The 24,007-nt window shown below is 60.1% G+C and overlaps 1 protein-coding gene across 1 annotated transcript in view; it reads right to left on the bottom strand.

The window, feature by feature from the left end:
• The window catches only part of MEF2D (myocyte enhancer factor 2D), a 31,192-nt gene extending 19,871 nt beyond the window's left edge, over positions 1–11,321 (bottom strand). The window contains exon 1 of the mRNA XM_042975574.1: positions 10,943–11,321. The gene's annotated coding sequence lies outside the window, so the exon portion shown is untranslated. The remainder of the gene's footprint in view (positions 1–10,942) is intronic.
• Between the last annotated feature and the right edge of the window lie 12,686 nt (positions 11,322–24,007).

Raw genomic sequence — 24,007 nt, 5'->3', positions numbered from 1 at the left:
AACGAGGGAGGAGGCGTGGGTGAGGCAGACACAGAGGGGGGTGGGAGAAGGGGACAGACACACAGATGCGAAAAAAGAGGCAGAGAGGCCAAGAGGAAGGCCAAGTGTGGGGCAGAGGCAGGAGGCAGAGACAGGCCAGAGGGCCAGAGGACGGAGGGCGAGGCTGGAGCCCAGACTCAGAGAAGCGGGCAGACAACAGAAGCAGGCTCAACAGCGCCCCGGAGCTGGGCTGGGTGCGTGGGCACAAGGGGATGGGCCGCCAGGCCTGCCCTCCGAATACTTGCAGTCCAGCCAAGAGACAGGCCAGGGAAGGGCAGGTCCCACCCAGGGCAAGGGCAGGGCGAGGCAAGCAGGCCCTAGGGGCCTGGACTGGGCCCAGACCCCGCTGGGATGGGGCATCTGGGCTCCTGAGGGCGGGCAGGCCTCCACGGCGGGCAGAGGTGAACACGAGGCCCAGGAGCCCTGTGGGTCCCCCTGGGTGCCATCTCTGTTCCCACCCCAACCTGGAGCTTACAGCCCTCCTGGCCACCCTCTTGGCCCTGCAGCCCTCTTCCCCCCAAGCAGGGACATGTGGAAGTGCCCTCTGGAAGGTACGGTGGGCAGGTGAGCCCAGTGACGGCCCCAAACAGCGAGAGGGTGCAGGGGCTCGGGGCCCCTGGGGGACACACAGGGAGCCTTCCTCCGCAAACTCCAGAGTTGCCAGCAGCGGGGGGCAGTGCCCAGTTCTCACGCCCCCAGCCGGCTCCCCTACCGCTCCCCTGCTCCTCTCTGGTGTCCCTCTCCGGTCCCGCCCCTCCCCAGCCAGGGCAGCCTCTTCGTCCAACCCAGGGCTCCAGCGTCTGCTTTCAAAGGCACAGGCGATGCCCGTCCAGTCCCTAGCCTCCTCCCCTCAAAGTTCTGTTTGGCAGGCTCGATTCCCAAACCCCGGGTTCCCACCATCTTCCCCTCCCTCGGGATCTCCCCTCCCCCAGCCCGGCAGCCTCAGGGTTGGGCAGGGGCTATTTTTAGCCTGGGCACTGAGCTAATTTTAACTCACCGACAGGGACCTGGGGGCGGGCTGGCAGGCTGGGGGGAGGGGGAGCAGCGGTCCGGGAAAGCTGGACCCCGGGCACGGGTGGTCTCGGGTCCTAGGCGCCCCAGGAGGGCAAGTGGAGGCAGACTCTGCAGCTCGGGCTGAAGGGACAGGAATGGACTCGCCAGAGGAGCACCGACCGGAGTGGCCGCTCCCCGGGCGCCCTCCCCGCGGCTTCCGCTGGACACCTCTCCCGCGCCCCACCCCAGGCTTTCCCTCTGGGCAAATCTCCCGGGATGGGGTCATCCTGTTCTCTGCCCAGGAGATGCCTCTCCGGTGAGGGTCCGTCTCCCGAGCCTCCTCCGCTGCTCCCCCAGCCTGTCCTTCCTGTAGTCTAGCTCCCATCCTTCCTGTGGCAGCTGTCGGTGTCCAGCTCCCACACAGGCAGCGGCCAGCACCGCCCACCGCAGCTCTGGCCTTCCCCGGAGGCCTCTGGGCTGGCTCCGAGGACCCAGTTCCTCACCAGTTTCTGGAGCCACCCAGTCTGATCTCAGGAAGAAGTTGGGGGTCACAGGAGACTGAATCTTAGCAGAACAGGGGTGGGTGCGGTTGGGCAATCAACAGCCCAGGGAGGCGTGGGGTCTCTGGACACAGGGATTCTGGATGCCTGGGTTCTAGTCCCTGCTCTGACCCTAAATCGCAGCGTGACCTTGAAGAAGTCACCGCCCCCTCCAGGCTTTACACCGCTGGCCAGTACAATGGGTGGGTGGCAGGGACTAGGCACCTGAGTGCCCTTCCAGCCGGGACATTTGGTTCCCGTGCCCTTTGGAGAGGCCCAAAAGGGAGGTCGGAGTGGCTTATTCCATGGGGAGGTAACAGAAGAGACGGCCCGGTTGGGTCCACTGTCCTCCAGCTTAGAGGGAAGGACAGCGTAGAGGCCAGAAGAGAGTAGGGATGGGGCTGATAAAGGGGGAAGGTGTTTTCTGAACAGTCATCCTCACAACAGATGGCGAGGGTCGATGGAGGCCCAGGGTCAGCCAGGGCGGGTACGAGGAGGGCACGCCAGGAGGGGACACCAGGGCCCTGGCAGCCGAGAGTCAGCTACCGCACTGCCCAAGCACACCTGGAATGCCTATCGGACCCAGGGCTTGGGGTCCTACTGCTGATTACTAAGTAATGACTGGCCCAAGGTCACGGTCATGGTCATAAGTGGGGTCAGTTCTGGAACCCGAGCCTGAGCCTTGCTTCACACTCTACCGGGCGGACTGATCAGGAATGACTCACTACCACTCATTTGCATGAGGATTTGCATAGTGTCTCTGACCTTATTCCATCTGGGCTCAACTTCCCATTCCAGGAACTGCCCCCCCCCCCCCGCCCCCAGCATCCCTAGGCACTTCGGATGGCGTTCCTGGTACCTCAGACCTCCAGTGCCATCTTTCTCCTCCAGAAGGCACTCCTGGATTGATCAATAATCCTGGTGGTCCTGTCTAAGTTCTCAGGCAACAGGGTCCCCCACTTGTGCCCAGGTGCCTGTCCAGGTGAGGACAAGGGAGCAGGTGTAGTGAGGAGTGAGGGCTGCAGCAGGAGAGACTCGGGCAGTGAAGCGTGCCCGCCGCACGGCTGCCCGGGGCTCCCCAGGAGAAAAGCCCTGCCCCACGGCTGAGCACCAAGGCCCCAAGGCTGGGGCAGCAGAAGGATGCGGCGGGCTGTCCTTTACTTCCGCCCGTCCTTATTTCTAAAATCCATTTCCAACACTCCAAACGAGAGGGGGCGGCCCAGCGCAGCAGGCAAGACAGATGCAAAGCTACCGAGAGGACTTCCCAGGGCTGAAGTTTTGGCCTCAAAATAGTCTCTGGGGCTCAAGTTTGCTTTGTTAGAAGTCACCCAGGGGCACCTGGGTGGCTCAGTCGGTTAAATGTCTGGCTTTGGCTCGGGTCATGGTCTTACAGTTCATGGGTTTGAGCCCCACACTGTGCTCTGCACGGACAGCACTGAGCCTGCTTGGGACTCTCTCTCTCTCCCTCCCTCTCTCTGCCCTTCCCCACCTGTGTTCCCTCTCTCTCTCTCTCTCTCTCTCTCCCGCTCACTCGCTCAAAATAAATAAGCTTAAAAAAAAAAGTCATCCAGCCAAGCACGGGCAGTGGGTAAACGTACGGGAGAGCATGGGGACCTAGTACACCACTCCAACCGATGGGCACCCCAGGGCCACCGGTCCCCTGCCTGCCCTGAGGAGGTCGGACAAGCTGACCTCTGCCTGTCCAGTTACAGTGTCGACGCTTCCAGCCCTGCCCTCTGAAACACGGGAAGCCCAGCAGTGGCCTCCTATCCTGGGCCAGTCCTTCCTGCTATCTAACCTCCTTCCCTCCCACAGTGGCCGATCCTTCCACTGGAACCTAAAGCCGCTTCAGTCGCCTAGAGGAGAGTGGTGGACAAGGGCCCCTGGCCAGATGAAGCGGTTGGGACGGTTAGTGTGTCACCTTCCACCTCCCCACCCAACTTCCCTCTGGGGTCTCAGGAGACAGAAGTGAAAGTGGCAGCTGGGGCCTTGGGGGCGGGTCAGCTTGGGAGCCGTTGGGTGAGCATAACGCCACCGGTGCCGTGTCTGGGCCGCCTGCCATAGCAAACGGGTGGGCTGATGGTTAGACCAGGGGAGGGACTTCCCGTGGAAATGAGGGCATGGGGTAACTATGGACTGGAGGCCCCCGACCAAAGGGAGAGCAGGCTAACAAGGAAACAATGGAGGAAAGCGAGCGGTGGACGGTCTCGGAAGGGCAGTCTCTTCCAGGGCGGCGCCTGGTCCCTTGTTTAAAGCGGTTAGATCTTTCCTTCCCAACCACAGGGCAGGGGCCCGGCTGAAGAAGACGGAGGGGGTCTGGGCCCTGACTGCCAGAACCCGGGGGCCAGAAGAGAGGAAGAGAAGGCCCGAGGCCTGGGCCCTCCCTCACACCGGGTGGGACCCATCCTGATGACGGGCAAGGTGGGGGGTCAGAATGTGACCGTCCACCCACAGTCACAGTACACACCGGGCCGAAAGAGGCCAATCCAATCAGAGAAGGCAAATCCTCCTAGAGACATCATGACCTCAGGGAGCCACAGGGGATTTAAAGGGGCCGCTCAGGGCGGCGGCTGGGTCTCCTCCGGACTGGAAGGACAGTCCTCTAAGCCCCTGGCAGGGGAGGGCGGGCAGTGCGGCTGCGTGGGCCTGCTGAGGCGGCCAGCCAGGCAGCTCTTACAGGATTAGCTTGCTGCTTTCAGGAAAGGTGCCAGGTGGGGCTAAGATGCCCAGCCAGATGGAGGGGGCCCGGCGGGTGGAGGGGGGTACCTCCACACAGCTATGCAAACACTTGACCCCACATTCAAGTCGCACCCCTCCTGCTACCCCGCATCCCGCCCTCGCGTGAAGGTTCTGTGCAAAGACCCTCTGCTCGCCGGCCGGGACCCCTGGCTGTCGACCAGCTTTCTCTGCCTGTGATCTGGTGCAATCCTTCCTCTGAGCGGGGGGAAGTCCGGCCAGTTGTCCACTCTCAACCCTTCTGCCACACTTTACCACTGGGACCCACCCCCACCCAGGGGGCAGAGGGGTTCCTACCCTCCCCTGCAGGCCAGCCCCTCACCCCTTCCCCCACCCCGGGCTGACAGGTGGGAGAAACAAGAGGGAACAGCTGGGCCAGGACACCTGTCTCCACCCAGTCAGTCCGGGCCCACAGGCCTGCCATGGGGGGGTGCACCGGGGAGTCAGCAAAGGCGGGGTGGGGGGGGCGCAACTGTGCTGGCTGGAGGAAAGGGGCTCAAAGGTCAAGAAGAGATGTGAGGGGGGAGGCCAAAGTCCCCCCCACCCCGTTCAAAATCAGCCCTTCCTCCTGGTCCACCCCAACCGTGACCCTTCACCAAACGCAGAACACAGACACGCTTTAAAGGAGAAAACTCGAGGTTTGAGGTCATCAGCTCCATTCTCTAGGCCTCCAGGTTACTTGATTGTCTGCAGCCTGGACCAGGAAGTCTCCAGAAAGGAGACAGACCCCTCTTCTCCCCCCCGACCCCCACCGACTGTTTCCTCTTGAGGTTGGGGATGAGCTCTCTTACGCCGTATTCTCCCAAACCCGAACCCCAAGTATCTGCTGGGAGGGGGCGGGGCGGGGGGCAATCCTGAGGACCGAGGGAGCATGCGGCCAGAGGGATCTGCTCGGACTCACGGCGAGGTGGAGGTGGAGGGGCCGGTTCTGAGGCAGGGAGGCAGGGAGGCAGCTGGCTGGGGAGGCAGGGCTCCGCTCAGTGTCCCCAGCCCATCCCAGAGTCAGACTGAGCCCTAGGCCCGGAGGCCCCCGCAGGGCCCCCTCAGTACCTCCCACACAACCAAGCCCCTGCCAGGACACCGCCTGCCCCCACCCTGTCTTCAGGGCGGCCGCCCAGGGCCGGCAGGTCCAGGCCAGGCTGCAACTGGGGTCCAGAAGAAAAGAGGCACACCGTCGAAGCCCTCGCTCTCCGGACCGCCTCGCGTCTCCCCGCGGAAGTCAACTCAGAGCCCGGCAGGGACAGGCCCCCCCGGTCAGCAGGTCAGCGGTGGAGCGGAGCGACAGAGGTGGGCCCACCGCACCTCCCTCCCCCTGGGGGTTCTAGCAACCCCTCCCAGGGCACAGGCCCCACCAGCCAGGCCTCCCGCCTTCCCACAAGCCAGAGCTCTGGCCCGGCCCGCCTTCCCGCACTGGTGTCTCGCTGTGCCCAGCTCGAGGGGGCACAAGCAGGGGGTCACTGGGGCCTGCCCTCACACTCCTTGCCTGGGGCCCTCCTCCCGTGGCACTCCATCGGGGGACAACACCTCCTCAGGGAACCGAAGCAACATGTCCCTCAGTGTGCCACCAAACGCACCTCTGACCTCTGCCAGGGAGTCCTTCCACTCGTCCTCTTCCTCCTCCCAGGCCTCCCCGGGCCCCCGGCTACATGGCCCCGGCTGCAGGGCAGGACCCTTCCCTTCGCCTCAGACAAGGCCCCTGACACTTGCCAACTGGGAAGAGGGGCCTGTGAGGTCTCCCTACTCCAGCTGGATCGAGTGATGTGGAGACAGGGGTGGAGCAGACGAGCCCCGAAGCAAGTGGCTTCAACCTCCGACTCGGCTCCCCAACTGGGAAGAAGTCGTGCAGACAAACGCAAGTCTCCGTGTCACCATGCCCAGCACAGAGCTTGGCACACAGGGACACGACAAATGGAAGTTTCCTCCCTCCAGTCCCCAGGGATCTCAAAACTTTCAGTTTTAGGTCTCCAAAGTATACTGGAAAGTAGAGCAAAGGGGTACTGCCGACGGTGAAGTTCCCTTGACCAGAGGACAAGAACGCCTCCTTTTCTATATGCTTCCCTGGTCTGCCCAACTCCTAGGGGAGTGGCCGGAGCACCCGGCCAGGGGCACCAAGCCAAGGTCAGTGACCAGGCCTAGAGCCCGGAGCCTCCCGGGAGGCTGACTTTAAATGAGTAAATATGGTCCCGCCTGGGTGTGGCCAGCAACAGGCCAAGCTCTGGACAAGTCCCTCCCTTCGCAGCCTGCAGCAGAGGGAGACAGCCCAGACAGCAGGCACTTCCCATCCCTGCAAAGGCTGTTGGGGTCCCGCGCAGAGTCCGTGAACACGTCCTCAGGTCTCCACGCCAACCAGGACCAGCCAGAAGCATAGCTAGGCTCCCAGGAATGGGGGGGGAGGCGGGGGGGGGGGGTTTGCGGCCACAGCCTCAGGAAAAGGAAAAATCAGACGCAAAGGGGCTTGGGGACCAGCCAGGCTGAGGATCTACCCCCACGATGCCTGAGGACTCAGACGCCACCCTGCTCATCAGAGTGAGTGGGGAGGGTGACAGGGACCACAGCCAGAGCAGGACTCCCGGGTGCTCTGATCACAAGGCTAGTGACACTCCTGGATCCCTGGAGGGCTGACTTACCCCAGGGCACAGGTCAGCATGAGGGGCAGAGGCGGTGCGAGCCAGGGCCTCGGGGAGGGGCACGTGGGGATGCTGCAGGGGTGGTGACAGAGGTCAGCCAGGGGGGCTGCCCAGCTGTGGTCTAACCTCCGCGCCTCCTGCTCCGGTCAGCCCTCCCTCTTGCACGTTCTCGCCCCTCGTCCCCCACCCGTCCTGGGCCTCCGAGCCTTTAATCATCTTTCCATTTGCTGCCCTCCCCCGCCCCCCTCGGACCGGCAGCGGCTCCATGGGTGTCCACACGCTCGTGTGCGCGCGTGTGTACTTGCACACCTTCATGCGTGTGCACCACTGAACTCTGGGGACGTGCCAGGTGCGTCCGGGCACAGCAGTCTGTAGGGGACCCTCCTTCCCAGCACCCCTGCCGGGGGGAAGGGGCCCAAAGACTCCAGGACAAACTCTCCTCGGCTTCAGGCAGGGGAGCAGGAGAGAAAATGAATACCCCGTCCTCACAAGGCCGCCGTGCGAGGCCTTCCAGCAGAGCCGCCTAGAACCGCCCGAGAAGCAAGTGCTTGGAGATCCCCGTCTCTCCCAGGCCAGGCTAGAGCCACCTCTGTGCCCTGAGCCAGCTCCGCCCACGGGTCCCTCCCCGCATGCTGCCGGGGTGGACAGGCCGGGCAGCATCAGCCACAGCACGGCCAGGTGTCCTGCGTCCCGCGCACAGCGGCTAGCGCCTCACACCTCCCCCTCCCGCCATGAGTAAGCCACCAAACTGGGACAGAAGGACGGTCGGTTGGCCGGACTCCGGCCCCATGACTGGCTCATAAAAGCCACCAGCAATTACAGTGATGCTGAGGCTCTGCCGGCTCGCCACCTCCTCCTCCTCCCTGTAAAAAGGGAGACAATTGCCTCAGACCAGGTGGCCTCAGAGAGCCCGGAGAGTCCCAGCCGTGGTCCCCAGGGATGGGGAGAACCCACCACCACCACCGTACCACAAGACCCAGGATCTGGCCCTCGACGGCGGACTCCAGGCCCACGTCCGATCCTCACGTCCGCCACGGAAACTGAACGGACGCCAGCTACGACCCGTGCCCCGGAGGTCGGGCCTCCACGACCCACCCCCCATCAGCTCCCCTTCTCTGGTAAGGCCACGGCCGCCCGCACTAGAAGGGCAGAGAAACGGGGGCCTTGGCTCCAAAGGCAAGTAGGGAAATGCCGGCCCCACCCGTCTGTCCCTGCCTCCTCTTGCTCCCACACAGGCAGAGAAGGGGCTGGCAAGGTGTCCCGCACGGGGCCCACCCACGCCAGGCCAGCGTGAGCGCCGAGATTCTGGACGCAGTGCCAGCCTCGGGAAGGCTGATGAAGGTGGGCACAAGTGCAGGCCCAGGTGGCCAGGAGAAGGTCAGCAAGATGAGCGGAGGACCAGGCCTCTCTGCGGGCACGAGGGCTCAGGATCCTCAGAGACACCTTCCCAGGGCAGGCTCAGAGGAGGAACAGTGGGAAGGGTTAGGTCACAATCAGTGAGGGTCTAACCTCAGGCTTCCTCTCCCCGGGACCCCTAAGGGGCCAGTGGGCCTCCCCCCACCCCGCCTCCTTGCTCTGACACTCTAGACCCCACCTAAGTGTATCCTCCACGCACCCCCCCCCCCAGCACACACCTCCCAGGAAAGACCAGGGAAGATTAAAAAAAAAAAAAAAAAAAACCTGCTGGAGAAAGATTATATAACAGCAGCCAGAAAGACTATCATATCTCCCAGCCTGTGAGAAGAGCCAGGAGCCAGGGCAGAGCTGGGAAGCCCAGGCCCCTCCAGCCCCGAAGCAGAAGGGACAGAGTGGGGTGGGCAATGGGCAGTAACAGCCACCCTTCTAAATCCCCCACCACTCTGCTCCAGCCAATGGGTCCAGGGCACAGAAGCCCCGGAGGAACCTCTCACGCCCATCCCCCAACACAAGGGTTATGATGCTCTCTGACCGGGTCCCACTTCTTCCCTTGGACCAGGGGTTCCAAGGGCAAGAATTGTGGCTTCCTTCTTATGGCCTCTCCCTACTACGAAGCCATGCCTGAAACAGCGCAGTGAGACTGAAGCTCTGACACAGACTTGCTGTGTGATCTCAGGCAAAAGGCTCAACCTCTCTGGTCTCAGAGGAGTGTGAGTGAAAACTCTTCCTTTTCCAGGGAAACCAGAGACCCCTCCCTTACAAATCTATACACACGAATACACACACACACACAAGCACATACAGAGTAGGTGGGGGGTGGGGGAGAGACAACAAAGAGAATATGACCACTGACACCTAAGGGTCCAAACGCCTGTGCTAGGACAAAGTGGGAAAGAGCCACACATCAGCTCTAGTGTCCCCCCAGTCACCCCACATAAACGGGTCCTCAGCCACCCTCACGCTGATCCCACCCCGCCCCCACCTCCTGCCCAACACACTGGGAAACCACAGGAAGGAAATTCATTCCCAGGCAGGCCGTGGGAGCTGGGACAGCCAGGCTAAGTCCTGGGGCGGGTGTGACCCAGCGGCCACAGGCGGGCTGGACAGCTGTGAACACTGACATGTGCCTTTTCAATGCTCTCCTTGGCTACCAGGACCTCCCTGTCCAGGGTTTGAGGACAAGTGGGAGGCGGACAGCTCCCTAACTTCAATACACCCAATCTCCAGCTGGCCTGGGCTCCCCTCCTACTTTGAGGCCAGAGCAGCCCAAGGTCACCGCCCCAGACGGCAAACTTCCCATAGTCCAGGCTGGCCCCCGAATTGCCTAGGAGACCCGCGGAGGGGCTAAGGGAGGGGGGGAGGGCCACCCCCCAAACCAAAGAAACCAGGCCAACTGGGAACCCTCACAAAGGGGACTGGGCACAGGGAAGGGGGACACAGGATCCACCCACTGTACCCTCCCCCAACCCACCAACAATGCACCGTTTAGGAGGAGGTACAGAGAGCCTCCCACTCGGAAGGACAAACCCGAGGTAACCCAGTCGTGGTGCAAAGTGTGCCCCCAACCGGGACCCTCCCCGCACAGGGACAGACCTCCGGAGGCTGCTGAGAGGTCGGCTGGAATCACGAAGAAGGAGCCTTCTGCTCATCCCCCTAAGACCCCAACCTGACAGGAGGGGGCTGGCGTGGGCGCGAGACACAAGATGCATCCCAGTCTCCTTTGGCCCTCCCTCCCCGAAAGCCCCCCAAACTCTCCGTCGACCCCCACTCCCAGACCAGTCCAGCCTGCCATTGGTGGAGAGAGGGACTGGAGAACTCGTGCCCAGATGTTGAACAGCTGCAAACTTCTGGCCAGGGTTTCTCCGACTGGGGCTGCTGCCGAACCAGATCAGGGGTCTCGGAACGGGGGCAGGAGGTCCCCAGGAAGGGTCGAGCGTGCCCACGCCCGCGGCGGCCCCGCGTCCCAACTCCACAGGCACCCGGCAAACCCGGGCCCCGGACACACACACACACTCACACACCCCAACCCACCACCCCGGTGTCATCTGAACGACGTCCCCCCTCCCTCCCCCGCTTCCCAAACAGCTGCGGCTCCCCCCGCCCCCACCCTCCCGCCGCCCTCCCAGGCCCCCTTCTGCACCATTTCGGGCCAAGGAGGAGTGAACAGGCGGCGCGAGGAGGGAGAGGGAGGGAGGGCCGCCTGTTAAAATGTCAGTCGCTCCCGGCTGTCACCGGAGACCCCCTCTGAGGATGGCGCCCCTTCGGCAGACCACTCGGAGGCCGTCGTAACCCCGGACACCCGCAGCCGGGCGCGTCCCCAAGCGCGGGTCCCCACCCCGACCCCGACGCGCAGGGGAATGAGCCCCCTGCACTTGTCCCCCGGCCGCGTCCCCCACACAAACAAGCAGCCCCCCACGTAGTCTCCCACCGGCGCCGCCCGGAAACAGCCAGCTCCGCGAGTTCCTCCCACCCGGGGGCCACCCCATCCCACCCCTCAGGGGGACGGTCCCGACCACCCTCCACCCCAAACCCAGGACGGGGTGGGGGAGGGGGCCTCTTAAAGCGGCAGGCGCATTATTTTCCCCTACTCACCGGCCCCGCTGGGGGAAGGGGGTGTCACGGCTGGGACGGGTGGCCCTCGCCCCCGGTCCGGGGGATCTTCAACACCGGGCAGCCGCAGCTCCGGGCGGGGGGAATAACAAATGAGGCCGGCGTCCGCGCGGGCCCTGGGCGGCGCCGGGGGGCCTGGGCCCCCGCCGGGGGCGCGGGGGCGGACAGGCGCGCGGCGGGCAGGGGGAACCGGGGCCGAGCGCCCGAGCCGCCTCGGCGTTGTTGATATTTTGCTTCCTTCCTCCTTTCGGGCTCCAAAGGTAACTCCTCCAGCCCCCGGGAGTCGAGGCCGACGTAGGCACAGCTCAGCCTAGCTTGAGGGGTGGGGCCCGGGGCTGACGGGCAGGCAGGGGGGCCAATGGGAGGAGCCCGCGGCGGCGGGGCGGGGCCGGAGGGGGCGGATCTGGCCGCGGCCCCGCCTCGCGCCTCCCGCGGCCGGCCGGGCGGGCCGGGCGCCCCACCCACCGCCCTCCAGGCTAGGCTGCGGCGCCGGGAGCGGCGGATCCCTCCGCCGGCCGCGAGGGGAGGGGAGGGGTGGCGAGGCGAGGCGAGGCGAGGCGAGGCGAAGGGAGGGATGGGGAGGGGGCCGGGCTGGCGGCGCGGGGAGGCGAGGCTAGCCGATCGCGGAGGGCCGGCCGGCGCGGGGCGCCCCTCGGCGCTGCTGCCCCCGTGCGCTTGCCGCGGTCCTCCCCGCAGGCGCGGCAGCCGCCGCGCACACGAGCGGCCCCCCTCGGCCCCCAAGCCCCGGGAGAGTTGGAGGTGGCGGTCTAAGTAGACAAATTCAGGGTGGACGCCAAATGGCGACAAGATTCCGGCTCCCCCACTTAGTGTGCGCCGAAGCCGCGCGCAGAGGAGCACGTTCTCTGCCGGGGGTTACCTGGGGAGCTCGCCCGCCCCTCTACCTGTGACGGGCGCCTCCCTCCCCGGGCCCGGTTCGGCAGACGCCCAGCAATTTAAAGCGACAGCTCATAGTTCTTGGGTGACCTAATCCCCAGTGCCTGCGGTCCCAGAGCACTTACAGCCGAGGGGGGCAATTTAAAGGGGCGGGACCTTAATTTCCCCCAGCACAGGAAACGCCCGAAAGCATCTTATTAAAGAAGCAGTAGTAGCTCTTAAAAAAAAAAAAATTAAAAATTAAAAAATCCCTAGTTGCCCAGGGCGTGGTGAATCTTCACGTGCCCTACAACAGGAGTGTGGGTGCCATGCCTGCCTACCCCACTGACCCGGGCAGACTTCTTCTCCATCAAACCTATTACCTCCAGATCCTGCTGCTTTCTACCTGCAGCCTTAGGAAATGATGGAATCCGGCTTCGATCTCTAAGAACCTTGCAGAACAGAGGGGCGCTCAGTTCTTCACACACCCTGATTTCTATCTGGCTGGGTCTGATTTACTGAACAAAGACGAGATTCTGCGTGAAGTGTTGGGTTAAGTTCTGGGTGAAGAGACTAATACATACGAGAGAGACAGCTAGTCGTGGTGATTGAAAGCATCAACAGTGGAGCAGTGGAGCTGCCTGGGTTCGAGTCCTCACCTTACCCTGCGTTACCTTCCCCCATGTATGTTACCTGTGAACACGGGTACATCGGTTAACCTCCCTGAGCCTCGTGATCCTCATGGCTAAAATGGAGATGGTGATAACAGTGCCTAACTCCCACGTTTGGTGTGGAGATTAAGTGAGCGTATGCAAGCAGACTGCTTAGAACAGTGCCTCACGCTACATTATAATAACTTAAGGGTTGGACTCCCAAGACAACTTTAGGCCCATTATCCCATACGAGCCTCAAAGGAGGCAAGATCAGTGGAACTGCTTTGCCAATAGGTTGGAGGTTTATCTTGTATGTCCTAAAAATGTCCTAAAACAGGAAGCCAGCAGGCCCCTATTTCCTTGGCCTCAGTTTCCAACCCTTCCACCTGGCCCCTCCTTCGGGAAACCTGATTTAAACAGTGTCCTGCTTTGTCCCCAAATGTAGCTTCTCAGTTCTCCATCAGATCTGGGAGATGGGGCCCCAGCACCAGAAGATGTCAGTCTTCCCTGCGAGGCAGGGCTAGCTTGCCCCAAAGACCTCACTCAGGGGAGGCTAGGGGAGCCCATCTGTCCCGTCCCAGAGGACCGTGAGAGGAGCAGAGCCTTGTGCCAGGGCTGGGGCTGTGGCAGTAGCAAGATGGGAAAGTGCCTCCCCCCTCAAGTGGGGAACCTCCCCTCACTTGTGGCCTCTATTTTTAGTGCTTCCCCAGGCTCTCGCTGGAGAAACCGTTTAGTCATCAGGGTGTTTATTTTCCGGCTGTTTCCGACGTCGGGAAAGCAGAATGTTGAGACTGGAGAGATCCAGGGCTGCTGGAAAAGACTTCTTAGGAACAGGCCTGGGAACTCAGCCTTCAGACCTTTGGGTCCCAAGATCGTGGTTAAAAACCAAAGTGGGCACGGGGCAGCCAAGCCCCCAGGAGACCGAGAGATGGGTTCTCAGCCTGCCTCCAGTTTGGAGTCTCTCCAAGCCAGAGACCCCTATGGCCCCAGCTCTACTTGAAGGATTTTCTCCAAGAACATAAGCAGCCCCCAGAACAAATTCTCCCTGACCGCTGATTCCCAGAAACCCCCTCCCCAACCTCTGATAGATCTGCGCGGTGAGCCTCCCGCCAACCACGGCTCCAGCCAATCTCAAGCCGGAGGCCGGCTTGCCAGGGCTGTGATTGGCTGGCTAGTCCTCCTGCCTTGGAATGTTGGGTCCTTAACAAAGGAATGAGGAAGGAAGGTGAGTCACCTGGGAGGGTGTTAAAGGGCCAGGAGCTGGAGAGAGAAAGCGAGGGAACAGTTCAGTGACGGAGATGGAGTGTCCCGAACCCTGCGATGCTGAATGATAATTCGCTAGAGAACAGAGTAGGAGAGAGTCGCAGAGACTGACGTTACAAGCGGGGTAGAATTTACATATATTTATTGGGAGAAATTCATGGAAAGGAAAAGTAACAAATACAAGGTCTTCATTTCCGAGAAAGACTAAGAAAGGATCTAGGGAGAAATGTTGCTGGGAGTTAGATTATAATAAAGACTTCCTGAAACTGACTCACCGCATCTTTGCCTTCTAGCCCCTGCACTACCCATCCCAGGATCCTTTAGGGGGAAGAATACCCTGGCAGCCTCAGGGGCCTGGGTTTTCATTCTTCCTTCTCCCCCTCTGGCTCCCAACCCATCTTTTGTAGAGAAAAGTCATCTTACAGCCCAAAGTTGCTATAAAACCCCCGAGGAGGCAGACAAGTGCCCACCAAAGGCCTATAAAGTGTGTGACTCCTCTGTACAGCGTGGCCCTCGCAGTTTCTACAACAAAGGGACACCCTTTATTCACACCGCCATCGGAATTGGGAAAGGTCTTCCTCACCCCCAAGGGCTGCTTCCCTTCTTGCCTGTTGTTCCAGAACCCTAGGAAGCCACTGCTGCTGTTCCAGCCTTCTTCTGGCTGCTTGGTTTGACCCCTTTCTCCTTCCTCACTGCCATTTGGAGGATCCCCGCCCCCCACCTCCCTCCATTTCATCCCTTCTACTGGGCTGATCATTCTTCCTCCCCATTTTTCAATCTCTCCCCACACCTTCCACCTTGTTTGTGAGGGCAGGGGCCATCAGCGGGGGCCTGGGGGCCCTCCTGTGCGCACATTCTCCGCCGGGGCCTGTGTATCATCTGCTTGTGTAGAGTGCTCTGTAAGCCACGTGGCTACCTCGCCAGTACACATCGGGCTGGACTGACATTTTTGGTTTCCAATTTACTCTTCTGCACCAGGTCCTGATCTCCTTGAGGGCAGCAGTTAAATAAGCTTTGGTTTTGCAGGGCCTGGAGTGGAACGCGTTCAGCCAATGTCTGTTACATGAATCTGTGCATATCTGTGTACGTAGCCGTGTATCTCAGTTAAGATTACAAAAACTTTAATGGATATCTCCTCTATTTGTCCATTGATTACTCTGTGCTGGCCCAGGGATGGGGCTCTGATCTGGGGCCCAGACAAGTCCAGCTCTAGGCCAGAAAGGGGGGCGGCGGGGGGGGGGGGGGAGGAGTTAAGCAGAGAGTTGTCCCAGGCTGTGCTGGCAAAGCTGTGCCCCAAGCTCAGTGCCAGGGTGCCCTGTCTGGGGCCAGGCCCGGGGCAAAGGGCAGAGGCCCCACCCTGGATCTGAAGGGGGCAGGAAAGGGGTGCCAAAGCCGGGTCCTCGGTCCGTGCCCCCCCTACAAGAGTTCCCTGCCCCGGGCTGGGCAGGATGTGGTGGCAGCTGCAAGAGGGTGGGCAGGATGTGGGGGTGGGGGCAGCTGAAACGAAGCCTGACATTGCCTCCCCAGCTCCTCCCTCCTTCCCTCCCCCCCCAGCCCGCCCCCTCCAGGTCACGTGCTTCTAGCCCGGGCACCGACGGACTATTTCTCCCTTTCTGCGGAAGGACATAATTGACATGGCAAACTCAAGTCACCTTCGACTTCAGCGGTACCACGCCTTTTTCTTGCCTCGTAGCCCAGGACAGAAAGTTTGCCAGATACACATTTCTTTAAAGCCCTGCTCACCAATTCGGGAGTGGCCCCTTTAAATGCAAATGAACTGCCTTCTCGCTCTCGCCCCCCGCCCCCATCCCAACTTCGCTCCTCGTGCCCAGACTCCGCCAGCTGCCATTGACGTCACGCGTGCGTCAGCGTCGCCAGCCCAACCAGACGGCACGTGGGGGGAAGAAGGTGGCCTTAAAGGGCCAGCCGCCTTCGGACGGCAGGGTCGCAGCTGTGAGTTTGGCCTTGGAAAGGAGGCATGAAATGAGAGGTGGGGAAATCTATTGGAGCGAGAGGACATGCAGGATAGACGTTAGGAAGGACAGGTAGGAGTTGTGCTCCTTCCCAGAGTAGGAGGGCCAGGCGTTTCCTCTAGACTCCCCAGAAGGTTGGGGTTTGCGCCCGGGAGAGCAGCGCTGGAGGAGAACAGCTCTGAGGGTAGAGGAGGCTGGCACTTAAGACAGTTATAATGTCAGTCCTTCCTTCATCCCTGCCCCGCATGTCCGCAACGCAAGGAACTCGTTCTCCTCGGCATCTCCAGCACGGAGAGCAAAGCTCCTGGTAGGCAGGTATTCGGTATTTGTAGAACCAATGGGATCCAGTGCAAAGTCGCCTCCTTCAGGAGGCTCTCCCTGAATGCCCCACCGGCGGGCTAGCGCGAACACTGCTAAGGACGGACCGCCCACAGCATTCAAGGAACCTGCGTCTTCCTTCCTTGCTTTAGCGACCACGAGGCAGTGCTGAAGCGCTCAGATCTTGGAGTGATGTAGGCACGGGGGGTCGAATCCCCTTTATACTGTTTACTAGCTGAGGGACTTTGGAACAAGTGTGTTCATCTTACCTCTGCTAAGTGTGAAATGGGGCTAACGCTGCTTGGACCACATACTTGTCAGCGGGATTGAAGGAGGCCGCCCCTCTTGCATGGTATCTGTTCCATTGTAAGCCGCTCAGTGATGGTGGGGAGTGCGTTTTAGGATGCTTCCCTCCCCCACTAAACTGTGTGCTTATTGAGAGCGAGGACCGTGCCCACTAATTTATTCCCAGAACCCACACCATGCAGGGTTTAGGGTTGGTGATTTAAAAATGTTTGCTGAGTGAATAAACATGAGTGAATGAGTGATTTCAGTATTTCCTGAAATCTGACCTCCAAACCCACCCCTGAAGCTGTTACCCAAAGGGAGAAAACATTACAAATGCCCCCCCTCTGTGCCCCAGCTTTTCAGCTCTGTGGCAGAGGTTGGGGTGAGGCCCTCATCACTGTGGTTGAACCAAAAGTATTATGCAAACAAGCCAGAAATGATGGGTCTGCAGTGGAGAGTTGAGGGGGCCTCCCCACCCGAGCTCTGCTGCTTAGAACCCTGACCCGGGACCCCCAGGCTGGGCTGCCAGGGGCAGAGGACACTAAATGGAGCTGGACGAGGGGAGTTTCTTGCCCCTTCAGAGTCTCTTAGCCCAGACACGGGTCCATCTTTGGCCTCTCCTTCTCCGGAGCCCTGTCTGTCCTGTGCCCGGCTCTGCCTCCCATCCCCCACCCCCAACCTTCATTCCTTCTACAGCTTCCCCGCCGTTATAGTGGGGGGTGAGGGGGGCACAAGGCCTCCTACCACCTGATTCCAGCTCGCTGGCCACAGGAGCAAGAGCCACCTCATCCTGGTTCGGCCTGGCTCGTAGCTGCTTATCGATCTGATTTTCAATATCTGTCACCATCTCTGAAGTAGAAGGGCGTTCAGACAACAGAAGGAACTTCTTGCCAGGGGAGGAGCTCTGAGAGCCCTCTCCTTCCCTGAAGACCAGGAGGAAGTGGGGTGACCCTCCTCTGGGAGAGAGCAACCCTGTCAGCTCAGGAACCGCGAGGGGCACGGATGGGTCCCCACAGGACTCTCCCCGCTGCCTGGGTGCCGGCTCCACCCTCTGCCGGGGTAGGGTGCTGTCCAGGAGCATTCTGTGTTCCAGAAAACCCCAAAATAACCCAACTTGGCTGTCCAGCTGCTATTTCTGTCCATCTTGTTTAATTATTCAAACCCAAGTTGGGGAGTGAACTATAAAAAGCTCTCCTACTTGGGGACCCAGGAGAGCTGGGAGGCTCGCCAGGCTGCATTACCAACAGGGCCACATGGTTTGGGTGAGGTCACTTGGTCCGGTCTCCTGCCTGAAAGTTCCATCTGCTGTTTGCCTGCTTCCTCTGCTAGAAGGCAGAGGCCAGGCCTCCCTCCTTGCATCTCCGGCTCTGTGGCAGCCCGTCCTGCCGGGGAGCCGGGCTCCAGCCCGCACTCTGGAAGCGTGCGCTCACGGCTTCCTAGCCCCGGTTCTTATCCCACAGATCCTATTATCAGACCCAAGCATCCAGGACTGAGGGGGTGGGGTGGCAGGAAGTGCAGGTAAAGAGGTCAAGTCAGGTGGACAGTGGGCCCTTGGAGGGCACTCTGTCGGTGGGGGGGCTGGGGGACGCTTTTCTGGGTGGGGCAGGTTCCTGTCACAGGTGCTGAGCTTCTTCAGGGGCTTCTCTTGGGGACTCTGATATTGTAGCTGAAGGGACAGAGGGAAAGCCGCAGGGACTTTGTTTTTCTGGGCCTAATCCTCTTCTGGTCGCCCAGAAGTTCAATGTCAGTTTCCATTGAAACTGAAGCCCAGGTGGCAGGTGGCGGTGGGAGGTGCGGAAAGCAGGGTACCCCTGGGGGTCTGTTCTGGGATCCCCCCTCCCCCTTAGGCCTTTCCTAGAGAGGTGATAACAAAGGGTGTGGCCACAGTTGCTATGGCAACTTGGGGAGCGTAGTGGGGGGGGGGGGTGTTAGGACTGGGCCTCGCTTGGGCTCGGTCTGAGCAGGAGGGGCCGAAGGAGAGGCCGGGCCTGCCCTTGGGACAGATGCAGGTGGAGGCAGACTTACAAGATGGACAAGAGGACTAGGGCTTTGAGCCCCAAGAGAGGAAGGGACCACAGGGACAGACCCGGAGACCCAGGACACAAGTTGGGGGGGGGGGCGGCGGGAGGTCCAGTGTGGGAGGGGAGGCGGCAGCCTGCCAGAAGCTGGGGGCGGGGGCGGCGGAGCCCGGCAGGACTTTCCAAGAGACCATGTGGGACCCAAGTGTTAAAGAGGGCCCTGGGCTTTACCCTCGGCCTGTCTGGGGGCTTGTTCCCACACATTCCCTGGCAGCGGTTCCTGTGAAGTCCAACCTGCCCCCACCCCTGCCTCGGCTCTACTGGAGCTGCAGGGGAAGGTGCTGAGGTAGGGGAAGAGGCTGGCCGTTGCTAAGCAACCAGAGGCTGTGTACCTGGAGGGCATGGGAGGGCCCCCCCCCCCCGCAAGGATCGCGGGCGCCAGGGAGGTGGGGAGACCGCGGAAGGCCTGGGTGGGTGGACAAAGCTCAAGGCTCCCTCTGCCATCGTCCTCCTGACAGCGGCAGAGGAGGGATGCCCTTGTCACCCAGTAAGTGTGTTAATGAATGTGTGAGCGTGTGGCCCCTCTCCGGGGGGCTGCCGCTGCACACGGCCCCCGTGGGACTCTCTCTGAGGGCAGGCGGGGCCCGGGCTGGGGGTAGGGGCCGAAAGCCAGTGTAAGCCTCTCTCGCTGGTTAGGGGAGGGGGGAGGGCTTGCCTGTCCGTTGAAGGTAGCGGCCCTGTGGAGACGCTGCGGCTGGAGGGGGGCAGCTTGGGTGAGACAGGCTGCACAGGAGAGGCCGCCTGAAGTCCAAGTGCCCTCAAGGCCCGTGTGGTCCACCGTATTTCATCGTTTCTAATCTATTATTTTCAGCATATTTGGGGGCGGGCTGGAGATTGACAGAGGTAACCACCAAAGGGAGCCCTGTGGCCCACACACCTGCATCCCTGCCAGGCTAAGGAAGCCGCTCAGGCCATCCGCAGTGTGGACACACGACCGCCCCCGCGCGTGGCTGGTGGCTCCCCACGGACTCAGCTCCCATCCAGAAAGCGCACCTTCATGGGGCGAGCATTCGCTGTGCACCTGTGCCGGGGTCCTGGGGAAGCGGCGAGAGGTGGGCCCGGTGGACTCTCCCCCCGCACCTGCGGTCTCTCCCGGGATGGTCCCCAAACCCTGCAGGGGACTGCCTGTGCTTCGCCCCCTCTGCATAAGCGCTGCCAAGTCGCAAGACAGCCCCCCCCCCCAAAGCACGTGCTCCGGACTGACCCCCGAGGGCCGTGTTGCTGGGAGGACACAGGGGCCTCCTGGTTGCTGACCCACGAGAAAGAGAAAAACCTGGGAATAAAAGGGTACAGGCTCATTTTGTTTTCATGCCCGCCTCACGGGGGCACCCCGGAAGGCATGAGGCATATGTTCTCAGCATGGCACCACAAGCCCACGGATGTCTGAATCCTCATCCTCCTTGTACAGATGACCAAACAGAAGCTCAGAGAGGTTGAGGAGCCATGTTCATGGTCACACAGCAGGAAATGGCTCTGGGATTCCAAGCCAGGCCTGTCTGTTGCCCTGTAAATGATCAAGGGAGAAAACGCTTTCCCTGTTGCCCTGACTACGTGGTCACAGGGACACTGGAGGGGCCCAGGACCCCAGAGGGAGGGGAGACCTCAGAGCACAGTTAGGCAGTACCCCCATCAACTAATAAAGAAGCGGCGGGCACTCAGAAATCCTGCGTGGTCACACGGGGACCTCGGAATCGCTCAGGTTTAGAGAAAGCCAGTGCAGAAGGCTGGGTCGGGCAGACCGGAGATTGAGTTCCAGCTCGGCCGTTTCTAGCTGTGTGGCCTTAGGCACGCCACTGACCCTCTCTGAGCTTCACTTTCCTCAGCGTGAAGGTGACACTCCTGGAAAACTGCAGAGATTAGATAGGGCTATGTGTGGTGCCTTGCAATAATTCTCCTCTCCTTCCTTTCCCTGCAGGAGGAGATCGCGGGTGACCAAGGGCACATTGAAAGGCCCACGCAAACCTGGTGGCCGAATGACAACAGTATTTTGGGGGAGCCTCGCAGAGGTTTGTGGAAGGTCTCTGAGATGTCTCCCCCTCTCGTGGCGGGGGCAGCAGGGAAGCGACGTATGAAGCAAGAGTTATCAAGAAAGGGCCCGAAAGCTGTCCTCTGCTGGAGGGGTGAGTAATGACCACAGGTGACAGAGGGGACACAATGTCCATTCCTGTTTCTCACCTTTAAGACAGATATTTTTTAAGTTTATTTATTTTGAGAGAGAGTGAGAGAGCAGGGGAGGGGCAGAGAGAGAGGGAGAGAGAGAATCCCAAGCAGGCTCCACACTGTCAGCAGAGAGCCTGACGTGGGGCTCGAACTCATGCACCACAAGATCATGACCTGAGCTGAAGTCGGATGCTTAACCAATTGGGCCACCCAGGTGCCCCCCAAGACAGATATTTAAAGTGGAGACAAGAGGGGCACCTGGGTGGCTCAGTCGGTTAGGCATCCGACTTCAGCTCAGGTCACGATCTCGCGGTCCGTGAGTTCGAGCCCCGCATCGGGCTCTGGGTTGATGGCTCAGAGCCTGGAGCCTGCTTCTGATTCTGTCTCCCTCTCTCTCTGCCCCTCCCCCGTTCATGCTCTGTCTCTCTGTCTCAAAAATAAATAAACTTAAAAAAAAAAAAAAGAAAGAAAGCCCATATGACTTTGGGCAAATCATTTAAAATAAATAAATAAATAAATAAATAAATAAATAAATAAATAAAGTGGAGACAAGAGAATGGAAGTTCTAGAAAGGATGACAATAGACTCCCCAGCCCAGTCATCCGTGACTTCCTGTGTGCAACATGGGGATCAGCCGCTGTGCCCGAAGCCACAGGCGGCCTCGCCTGGTCTGGGAGGCGTTTTGGAGAAAGACGTGCTAAGACTGGAGGGGAGAGGAGGCTCCAGGGAAACGGGGGAAGCCAGACCCTCGCAGCTGCAGGCCTGAGCCACAGGTTGGGAAGGTCAGAGAAGAAATCAGAGCGGGCCGGGCTTCTCCAGCCCCCGGACCGACCGGCCGACCGCTCAGGCCTGTGGACGCCAGCTGGCAGGTGCGGGAACCACCCGGAAACAAAGCCCTCTGCTCACCCGCCAGTCGCTGCTCGCATCTCACGAGTGCACAGGTGAGTGGAGCGTGTGTCTGAGACTGAGAAACACTTCTCGCCACAAGAAGAACAGTTAGCGACTGTGCGGTAACGGGCGTTCGCTGGGCAGTCGCGGTGGTCATGCCACGGCACGTGCAGACACCCGGTCCTTCTGTCGTGCGCCTGAAGCAGATGTACCGTTATAGGGTAGTGGGCTCGCAGGGAAAGAGGAAAGACGGAGCATCACTGCTGTGCCCGGGGCTTGGACTCTGTGCACAGGGCAGGGGTCTTTAAGGGTGGCCTCGAAGGCTCGGAGCTCGTCAAGGGCCCTCCCGGAGCTCCACGCAGGGCCCAGTGGCTTCCTTCGTTCGTTTGGCACAGCGGGCCCCCAAGTAGGCCTTCCTTTGAAGCCCCCTCCCCAGACCAAAGCAACCCCCCTCCCCCGCCGTGCTGCGTTGTGGAATGTCTCTGCCGCGGAAGGAAGGCCGCACGGCCGCACGGGGCGAGGAGCCGAGCCGGACCCGCTGAATGGCAACTGTCGTTACAGTGACTTACGGTTTCCGGGATCGATTGGGTTCAGCTGGGTGGTTTTCACTCAGCGGCTCGTGTTCTGACCGGGTTGCGGGTGAAGGCGTCCTCTTGGCCTCACGTGTCTGGACTCGGGCTGGGAACACTGAGACGGGCGGGCTCCAGAAAAGCTCTGCTGATTTCTCTGTCTAGCCCGTCCTTGTGGTCTTTCCAGCACGGGGCCTTCAGAATCCTTCCAGGGGGGGGGCTCAGGGCTCCAGAATTGACGTGTCTGAGCACAGAGAGCCACGGGGGCGGGGGGGGGGGGTCGGTCCTGCTTCTTAGGACCTGGCCTTGGGAGTGACCTAGTGTCACTTCTGGGCCACGGTAGTGAGGCGGTCACGGGCCCCTCCCGGGTGGGGACGGAGCCTCCACCGGTGGACAGGGCAAGGTTTTGGAAGAGCGGTGGGATAGGAAGTGGCCTGCCCGTTTCTGGAAACCGCACTCTGCCACAGTATGTTTGCACACGTGGATGCAAATATATAGAAAAAAGGCCCCAGAGGGTCTGTACGAAAATATCAGCAAGGCTTACCTGTGGAGGGGGTGGGGTGCTGGTGTCTTCTGTCTACCTTCGTATGCATTACTCGAGTCTTTTACTTTGAGATGATATGTACGTTATTTTGTTGAATGGAAAGGGAAGAAAAAAGGGAGAGACACCAGGTAAAAGTTGGCTGTAAGCCCTTCATCATAACAGGTTTGATAGATTGGTGTTTCTGGAGACTGTGGCACCAGGCATCTGAATTTCATGAACGCATTTCATTAGGTTGGTTATGTTTTATTTATTTTTTTAAGTCTATTTTTGTTAGTAATCTCTGCACCCGACGTGGGGCTCAAACTCACGACCCCGAGATCAAGGGCTGGAGGCTCTTCCGACCGAGCCGGCCAGTAGCCTCAGGTTGGTTATATTTTATTTTGTTTTGTTTTGTTTATTATTTATTATATTTTATTTTAATTTTTTAAATGTTTATTTATTTTGGGGAGACAGAGAGACAGAGCGTGAGCAGGGGAGGGGCAGAGAGAGAGGGAGACACAGAATCCGAAGCAGGCTCCAGGCTCCGAGCCGTCAGTGCAGAGCCCGAGGCGGGACTTGAACTCACTGACTGCGAGATCGTGACCTGAGCTGAAGTGGGACACTTAACCGACTGAGCCACCCCGGAGCCCCAGGTTGGTTACATTTTAAGTAAGATGCAGAAATGCGGACAGAGTTATTATTATTTTTCAGCGTTATTGAGATATCATTGACATATAATACATTATATCAATTTCACATGTGCAATGTAGCAATTCGATGCGAATTCCTATTGAGAAAGGATCACCACAGAAGGTTAGTTAACACTCCGCCACCATCGTGTGCCCACGGGTGTGCGTGGGGAGGACATTTAGGACCTGTTCTCAGCAACTATCACGTGTCGCTAACTGTAGTCACCACGCTGTGAGTTACACGCTCAGCACTGGCTCCTCTCCTGACCGGAAGGTTGTGCCCTTTGACTAACATCCGCCGTTTCTACCCCTGCCCCCGAGAACAGCGTGATTCAGTCCTTTAACAAACATTTATTGCCTGCTGCGGCCGTACCCGGGACATCTTGTTAGCAGGTCTGAGTTAGCTTTGAGGGACATCTCTCTAGGTCCCTCCGTGGCCGGGTCCCGCTCCCCACGTTTACGTGGAAAGAGAAAAGCGGGTCCTGTCGAGGAGATGGCGTCAGGATGTAAAAAGACTTCAACGTATTAGATAAAAATCGGGGCTCCTGGCTGGCCGTGGAGCGAGCGACTCTCGATCTCCGGTTGTGAGTTCGAGCCCCACGCCGGGGGCACAGACTACTTTAAAAAATCTTTAAACGTGTGTCCGTACATATGAGATAAAAGGAGTGAAGATGTTCCTCTCCACCCTTGCGATCGTGTATTGCTATGTAACGAACCGCCTTAAAACGTAGTGGCTCAGAACAACAATAACAGCGTGATGGGTATGATTATG

This window comes from Panthera tigris, chromosome F3 (assembly GCF_018350195.1).
Source record: "Panthera tigris isolate Pti1 chromosome F3, P.tigris_Pti1_mat1.1, whole genome shotgun sequence".
NCBI classification, from domain to species: domain Eukaryota; kingdom Metazoa; phylum Chordata; class Mammalia; order Carnivora; family Felidae; genus Panthera; species Panthera tigris.
This window is presented reverse-complemented; position numbering and strand designations above follow the sequence as displayed.